The sequence below is a fragment of the Pteropus alecto genome, unplaced genomic scaffold (genome assembly GCF_000325575.1).
Source record: "Pteropus alecto unplaced genomic scaffold, ASM32557v1 scaffold185, whole genome shotgun sequence".
Classification (NCBI taxonomy): Eukaryota; Metazoa; Chordata; class Mammalia; order Chiroptera; family Pteropodidae; genus Pteropus; species Pteropus alecto.
Window position 1 is genome coordinate 11,005,824 of NW_006438088.1, and position 9,062 is coordinate 11,014,885.

Consider the following 9,062-nt stretch of genomic DNA (forward strand, 5'->3'; position numbering starts at 1 on the left):
GAGTGACAAATGTCTGCTCAAGATCACACAAGGAATTAATGTTTTAGCTGAGTCCAGAGCTCAATTCTCCATATTCTTCAACCAGTTTTATTTATTTTTATAAGTCATCTTTTTATATAATTTTCATTAATTTCTTAGTGAGGAATTTATAAAATATAAAGGTGTATTTCAAGGTTCAAAAAATTTAAAGATCAAACAGCAGAGATGCCTTAATTGAAGGACAGAACCTGAGTCTAAAATCCAGCTTCTTGTTAGTCCCACAGCTTCTAGAGACAGGCCCTGTTCCCTTGTGTTTTTTCATGGATTATAGATTTTTCAGTGTAGTAGGGTAAAATAGTCTTATAATATTGTAGTACTATATTATAATATAATATTATAATAGGTAGTAAGTATTAAGGATAATCAGTATTAACCTTTCATTTTATGAATTAGGAAACATATATGGATTATGGAAACAGAAGGCTGGTATGACTTTGTTGAAATTGCTAAACAAGTAAATATAAAAGCTGAGAATTAAACATATTGGTCTAGCTCCAAGTCTGGTCTCCTTTCTGTTTTAACAAATTCTGTCTCACTGGTGAAGGAACTTACTTCAACTGCATCAGAACTAGGCAATAGCCTCCTTCCCAGCCTCCCTGTTAAACTCCTCTCCCCCATCCTTAAGCATCCCACTGTAAAGACCTCTCCAGGTGTGGAGGGGCTTCAGGAAGCAGGCAATCTGCCTGCGATGCTTCTTAAACCTGAGGTTCCTACATGTTCGGCAGGTGCACAAATGGTCCCCCTTTCTGGGATTACAGCAAAGCCCTCTCTCATCTGCATTCACCATTTCGTAGCATCTTTTCTGCTATCTACTAGTAGATTTGGCAAATCATTAACTTCTCTATGAGTAAGTTTTCCCTCTTGTAAAATAGGTACAACTCCATCTATTTCATAAAGTTTTCAAGAGAGTGAAATGAGCTAATAAATTTATATGACTTAACACAGTGTCTGGTATATAATTAGTATAACTGATACTGTTTTTATTTGGGATGAACTGCTCTTCAGATCCATTTTAATATAAATGGAAACACTCGTTGGTGGCAATGGGGACAAGAGACTTGCTTGGGGCTATACATCCCTTTCTTTGGCCTAAGTCCGAGAATTCCTCCTCTCTGGTTTATGGAATTCAGTCCTCAGTGTTCTCAAGTGAAGATTTCCCTAGCTCCTTCTTGCTGGTTTGGTTTCTAAAATTACTGGTTTGGTTTCTACTCTGATTAGAAGGTATGATAAGAGACATAAATGATACACATCCAGAATGCTATAAAGAATTGTGCATGCCTCTTATTGAAAAGAAACAGACACACAGGGACATCGAGAGGTCTCCAGGGATGGGAAGGGTAGGATCTGCGCTCCTTGGCCACACCCTCCCAGGGCACTGCCCTTTTGGACAGAGAGCCCACCAGCAAGAAGGCATGTGCCAACGTCTTTCCTGGGAGGGAGGGGCACATCTTGGCCAAGTTCTCCACATTCTCTTGCCCAGCCCCTCTATCATCAACAGCACACAGTTATTTAGCATTCACATTATTAGGGCTCAGCATGGTCACAGGTCACTCTATTGAATGGCCTGCTTGCTTCTTGCCTGTGTCTCCCACAGACTGTAGGGCTCTTATCAGTAGAGAGTATCTTTTTCACCTTTGCAGCTATAGTTTTTAGCACAGTGCCCAGCGAACAGTGGGTGTTTAATAAATGCTTTTAAAATAAATCACTGACTAGACAAACTCCAAAGCAAGAGAAGCATCTGTGAACACAAAGCAAAGGATGAACCTTATCGAACTTTCCAGGCTAAGAGGCGGATTTGGTATGACCTGTCTTATCTTGCATCACTCTCCTCTTTGCCCTCTGTACAACAATGACTCTGGTCTCCTTTCATTTCCTCTCGCTCATCAGGCCCATTCCTGTCATGCAGGGCACAGTATGGTTTGCCAGGTTGTGCAAAACACAAGGCCACTCCGCCAAAGTGATATCAGTGCTTCCAGTAGAAATGTCGTGTGAACCACAAACATGACCTACACCTGTAATTTTAAATTTTCTTGTAGACAAATTAAAAGAAAGTAAAAAGAAGCAAGTGGAATTAATAAAATACTTCATTTCACCCAATATATCCAAATAGTACCATTTCAACATGTAATCAATATGAACGTAATTGAGGTATTCTATAGATATATTTTTTCACGCTAAACCTGTGAAATTCAATTTTATATTTTTGGTGCATCTCAACTTAGACTAGCCACATTTTAAGTGCTCAGTAGCCAAATATGATTAGTTGCTATAATGTTGGATGACATAGGGTTGAGCTGTTGCCATTCTAGATAGTGTAGAATTTTATAAACAAGTTTTCTGGAAGTTGATAGTAAAAAGTCTTTTTCCGACAAAGTCAATAAAATAATAACAACTTTCTAACAGAAGTAAAGGGTCTTAAGGTGGTGGTGCCTTTTTTCTAATTTGCACAAAGATGCATCTTGGGCAGTGGTGGCCTTGTTATCAAGGAACTTTTGTACATTTTGTTACCTCTTCCTGGAAGCCCAGCCCCCTTTGACTGGTCAGTATTTACTCATGTATCTATTAAAGTGCCACCTCCTCCATGAGACCTCGGTCCATTTTCTCTCAGAGCCTGTTTGTTCCTTTGCCTCATAACACTTACTTGGATTTGTAACAATATATTCATGTATGAGATAATTTGATTAAATTCTGTCTCTAACACAAAATAGTAAACTGTAGGAGGGCAAGTTCTTGTCTGTTTTTGCTAGCCATGGAATCCACCAACTCTGAGCATAGTGCTGGGTGCAGAGAAAGGGCTTCTTAAAGATGCACTGAGGGACTTTCCAGCTGATCGCAGGTGACAATGTCAACCAGCCCCACAGTTTGTGATGCTCATGTTCTTATGATCCCACATACATCTTATTCTCTGCCACCAGGATTGGACAGAGTCTGGAATGTTATTCAAGGTCTCTCCAGGGAAGAAAGCTAACTGTTCGCTCTCACTGCTCAAATGTATTTTCTGTTCACAGTATGTGAATTCATCTGACCAATTTCCCCTGAATCTGCTCCAGGTGCAGCCGCCTTTGGTCTTTGCAGAGCTAGGTTTTATTTTGGGCTCATTCAGGAGATTTAATCTTTAGTGGACACTTTAAAGCAAACACATTTTAAAAGTAGGTTAGTTGGTAATTGCCAAAAACTCAGGCAATCGAACACTGCATTTTGAAACACACAGGATTGTGCAAATTCTTACCTGAAATCCAGGAGCTGCTAAGCTAGGAAATTTACTCAATTGCTTCATATGCTATCTTCTCTCTTCCCATCCTCCTAGTATTCCCACTAGTAAATAAAAACCACATGTGGGGCCATTATGAATAAAAGTTATAAAATGAATTATGAGCATAAGGCAAAATGATTGCTAATCAATTAGCATTAATAATGTGTATAATGTTAAGTGAAGTGGTTAAAATTTGGAACTCAGACTATCTGGGTTCAAATCCTGAACTCGCCATTCACTAGCTGCATGACCTTGGCAAGTCTTTTAACTTCTCTGAGGCACAGTTTCTTGCAAAATGAGAGATAAAAAAGAGAACCTATGTCATAAGTGTGTTGTGACACCTGTGAGAGCTACGGACCATATAGTGCTTGCATAGTGTTGAGTTTATTTTTGTTGGAGGAGTTTACACCTATATAACATTCAGGAGCTAGTTAAGGATGGATTCTTCAGGTAATTATTGTGCAGATACAGCCTTCATTTGAGAGAAAACAAACAAGGTCCAGTACCCGCTAATTTTTTGATCATTCCTCTGGTCTTGTTTGAGTAGGCCTTACTGAAAAAAAATGTTTCAACAAAGCAAGACCTCACATGAATAAAGTAGAAATAAAACTGATGGTTGTCGAGTGTTGAGTTAGATTTCACTGAGGCCTCTTTCTGTCTCTGAAACTTAGAAATCTATATCTGGTGGTGAATAGAAAAAAACCGTTAAGAGCTATAAAAGGCAATAAAAGTATTTTGTAACTAGAAAATGCTCAGTGTTCATATTAACCAGTTTATTTTAACTGGACTCTCTTAAGCCTAGAGTATAATTTGATTCAGTCATAGAGGTGGAACAACACATCATTTATTATGTACTTTCTGCTCTATTTTCCACCAGGCCTGGCAAGTGCATGGAAGGTGGTTTCTTATACAGCGAGATTAAAAGGAAGATTTCTAGAGCTGTCCCTGCTCAAGGTCGTGTCCCACACAGATCTGATCTGCCAGGCTGGCCACAGATTCCACCATTAGAGATGTATTCCTTTGTATTGGAGTCTCCAATTATTAAACCATTCCCAGCTACAGTCGCCTTAGTTTGTTTTTGGCACTTGGCAATGGAGATTGTGGAGAGGGCAAAAACTTTTAGTTCAGACATACCTGACCTGGGCCTTTAAAACAATTGTATTATCTTTACAAGTCATTTAAGTCATTGGGGTTTATTTCTTTACTTATAATGAGGGTTGACATTAATGGACTACTCCATTGGTTTGTCATGAGGATTAAATTATGTGATGGCTTTAATGAAGGGAGCACATAGTTGCCTGTAATAGTTGTCATTTCCCTGAGAAGTAGAGAGGTAAATTATGATACAAGAAGGCAAAAGTCCAGAGTGGGGACTCCTGCCTGGACCTGAAGCTCTGGGAGACAGAAGAGGCATGAGGCTATAGGAGCCTGAAGGGACATGTGTGTGGGCCAGAGAGGAAGGAGAGTAGGGTGAAAGAAAGGGCAGAGCATATGACAAGGAAAAAGGATGCTGAACACAAATGTCACTGACTTCAATCCTCAGACTTATCATAATGCCTGGATGATGAATCTGCATTACAATTAATAGAATGGTGTCGATAATGTCATTACTTCAATCACAATTAAGGGAGAAGTAAAATAATGTACTTCATATATGGAAAAAACTTGATATGTGATATAGTTGCAGTAGTAATACAGATATTAATTTAAATTACTTATTTATACACTTCTTTTGAGTGCTTGCCCCGTGCCAGGAACTGTTCTAAGCACTGGGGATACGGAGGTGAACATAATTGCCTACTGTCAGAGAGCTCAAGTGCTGATGAGGGAGATGGACAAGAACCAGCAAAGAAATACAAAATATGTCAGCCAATGAATGTCAAGAGAAAAATAAATTAGGTAAAGATACAGGGAGTGTAGAGGGGTGGTATTTTACACAGGGTGATCAAGGAAGCCCTCTCCGATAACGACTGAGATTTTTTTTTTATTGTTTGCAGAACTCTCATGACTGATGCAGTACCTAAAACATGGCAGACACTCAACAAATGTTTGTTAAATAAATGAATGAGTAAACAAATGAACAAATCAAATGTGGGAACAGGGTCAGGGCTGAACTTACCTGTAAGCTTCTCGAAAGTGAGTTCATATAAGATTTTACCTTCTACCTGGCAGAATTCATCCCTGGATTTTCCCAGCACATGTGTTCATTTATTCCCTCATTTATTTATCCTTTAAACCTGCACTGAGTGCTGATATTAAGGCCTGGGTAACCTCTGTGGTTACAAAGATGGATAACATTAATTCCTATCCTTAAAGAGGGGTGAAGAAAACTAGTGAATAGATGATTATAATACAATGAGATATATGCTATAAGAGAGTTTTTATAATGTATTAGATAGCATAAAGAAGGGAGTTTCTACTATAAGGACATCACGGAGGGGATTACAAGAGCACACAGAGGCTGAGTCTTAAAGAATGTGTAGAGGCCAATCAGGAAAAGTAGAAGCTGGGGATGACTTCAGGGTTGTGGAAATGTTTAGAATAAAGGGCATTTGAAACAGTGAGATCATAAATACAAAGGCACAGAGGCACAGGGGCTCATGGAGTGCCGGGGAGGACTCTCCTGGAGCAGGGGAGGACTGGAAAGGCAGCCAGGGTCTGGATCCAGACAGATTTTGGGTACTCCAAGAAATGTAGACTTGCCAGTGGAGGAGTTCGACCAAGTGAGTGAAGTGATCAATATTGTTGGCTTTTAGAATGATCACCTTAGGATCTAGGTGAGGAATTGGTAAGGGCCCAAGTTAGGACAGCTGCTGGGTAAATGGAGAAGAAGAGATGGTCTGAGAGAGGCTCCAGGGTAGAACAAGCAGAAATTGATAATTAAATAAATGGGAGGCAAGCCCGGAAGAGAGATGTGGAAGAAAAGAAGTGAGGTTGGTACCATTCACTGAGTTTCGGTTACATGGTTCCACATCTATAGGAGAAACAATGATCCAGATATAATAGCAGGCTGAAGAATGCTTTTTTTTAAAGTATTCATTTAATTGAATACAAAAATTCCCTTAAAAACTTTTCTATTTTAATTTTCTTTCATATGGCACCTTTTAAATATTTAAAAACTTTGGTGTCAGGGGTATGTTTCAATAGTCCTTTGATGAAGTCAACCTCTCTAAGTTCATGGTTCTTCGACCTAGGTTTTTCAGGGCCTTTGGTCCCTGAGACCTCCTTGGGAACAAGAAAGGCCTACACAGGCAGAGCTCTCAGGCACCTCTCCACTGTGTCACCCACAACACCTCCACCCTACTTGTTCTAAGCTGATGTCAGGAAATTCAGAAAGGGCTCTGGAGCTTTCTTATCTCTGAAATTGCTACTCTAAATTTTCGTAACTCATACAATATGTTTTCTTCAATGTAAGTGCATGGCTGCAGATCTGTTACAGGGTGTTTGTTTTCTTTTTGTTTATTGTTTGCTTCTATCTTGGAAAATGTAGATCATCAGGGGACCAATATTCATAAATTTAGTATTTGTGCCTGATTGCTTTTAATTGTGGATAAGATTGTTTTGATTGCCACATAGTTTTGTTTCTTAATAAATATACACAATGGTCTGTGTTTCTCTAAACAATTAGAATAAAACATCTGTGACCAGTGCAGGCCACAGGGCCTGCGTTGCAACTCTGCCATCAGTCTAGATGAGGTGAAAAGTGAAGGCAAGTCACAAATCAGCTGAGAATTAACACAAGCTGTTGTTTTTGAGTTTTCTAAATATTTTTCAACTCCCATTGTGTGTTTTTGTGTTTTGTACTCAAAAAGTGCTGCCAAAACCTCCCCCAAAGGCAAATCAAACTTCTTATACGTCATTAATCTCAAGGAGATGTGTTTGTTAACTATGAGGAGATGACTAGAATACATATTTTTACCACATTGGAGTTCACAAATTCATTTTTTAAAAGTAAGATCTTGGCTACATGAATTTGTAATCCACTTCTGATTTGCATCTTTAGGATAGTGTTCAGATACTCAAAATGTATCCAAATAAGAATCATATCCTTGTGGAATTAGCAGGTATAAACGTTTAGGAAAGAATGTATAGAACCGGAGAGAATAGAGAGTTGGGTAACCTTAAATAGAAAGCACAAACTCACACACGTTGCTATTTTGTGTGTGTGTGCATGTGTGTGTGTTTTCTTGTCTGTGGACAAACTGTTCTTGGAAAAAGTCTTCTGCTTATATATTCCTTTTGTTGAATGCTATGAATTTTCAGTATGCCTTTCCCCCATGTAACGATTATTAAGTTCTCTAAATAATAGCAAGACTGTTTTCCTGTTTTCTACCTATGTTTCTGGGCACAGCATTAAAACTGATTACAATGAATCCTATGTGTTAAGTACTAATGTCACTTTTCTTTCTTTCATTCCTGGGGCCGATGGGATGGCATAGATTTGATGCCTTTGTGCCTCAGGAAAACAGAAAATAGACGTTGTCCATCTTTGCCAAGGAGATTGATGTCGTATTCAATATCACTGTGGGGCACAAGAAAAAAGCTGCCTCTCCTGCACCACAGCTCCTTCCCGGTCGTGACCTTCTTTCTTTCTTTCATCATTACAGCAAGAAAATGCTAAGCTTTACTAACTCCTTATTCAAAATGCCCTTGAAGAAAGACAATGAGGTATCAGGAAATAATAGATTCATATTACAATTCCTCCACAAACTTCTTAAGTATCCTTGGAAAATGCTATTGTGTTTAACTCAGTTTCCCTCTTGCTTGGGGACACTAGGTATTACAGGTATCTAAAGTCTCCCTTGATATCTAAGTGAGTTTGATATCTCAAATAGTCAATGCCGTAGTAAGATCTTTTCTATAATGTCACTTTTCTATTTCATATTGTCTCACTGAATTTCAAAACATCTAATAAAAACCACTAATACCATAATTTAAAGTTAGCTCTCTGTTTTGCAAAAAGCCAGTTCCACCCTGTAGCAAACAAAAATAGCAAAGGGGAGGAATTGTTCCAAATGTTAGGCCGTTTATTTCCTATTATTTAAAACTTATGTTCTATTTTTTTTCTTTGTTGATTTTTAAACTTGAAATCTGTTTTGTGATGTAAAGAATATGAATAGATTTGGAAGAAAAAAGAGAAACATCTCTGAGTACACTACTCCAAATATTTTAAACCCCTTTGGAATGCACAGATAAAATCTTTCTTAGTTTGTGTGTGGGATCTTGATTATGTAGCTATGAATTATTTAAACAAAGTTTATGCAACATAAAGAACCGTTGTCTAAAAATGTGAATAATTGTTCTTTTTCCTTTTGTGTTGTAAATTTATTGTTGCTGCTGATGTCATGAAAGATATTTTATTCTCTCCAAGCCCAGTTTTCTGCCTTGCTTTTTTTGTTGTTTTTGTTAGAATTTGGCTGTGATTGGTAGAGTCAACTAATGAGTTTTTTCACTTTCAACCTATTGTTCATGGAAACAGTGTCACATGTGACAAAACAGTGAGCCACATACCACAAACTTCAGGTTGGCCTCTATGAAGTTTGGGCTCAGTATTGTTTCACCAAATGTCTAAAATTACAGCATTGATCACTTTTCACAAGGGAAACAGAATAGGAAAATAGCCCCAGGCTCTGAAAGCTGTTGGAGCTTTTGCTTTGGTTGGCTTGTTTATATTTTAGGGTCTAGCTTAGCTCTGTGCTAATACTCCCATTTTTGTTTGTTTTTCCCTTCTAAAATAAATTATTACATCTGTGAGCTAATTAACAGGCCA

At 38.3% G+C, this 9,062-nt stretch overlaps 1 long non-coding RNA gene across 1 annotated transcript in view; it reads left to right on the plus strand.

The window, feature by feature from the left end:
- Positions 1 to 4,294, plus strand: part of LOC112482560 — a 27,762-nt gene extending 23,468 nt beyond the window's left edge. The window contains exon 3 of the long non-coding RNA XR_003047344.1: positions 4,170 to 4,294. This is a non-coding gene — a long non-coding RNA (uncharacterized LOC112482560). The remainder of the gene's footprint in view (positions 1 to 4,169) is intronic.
- Positions 4,295 to 9,062: the final 4,768 nt, after the last annotated feature.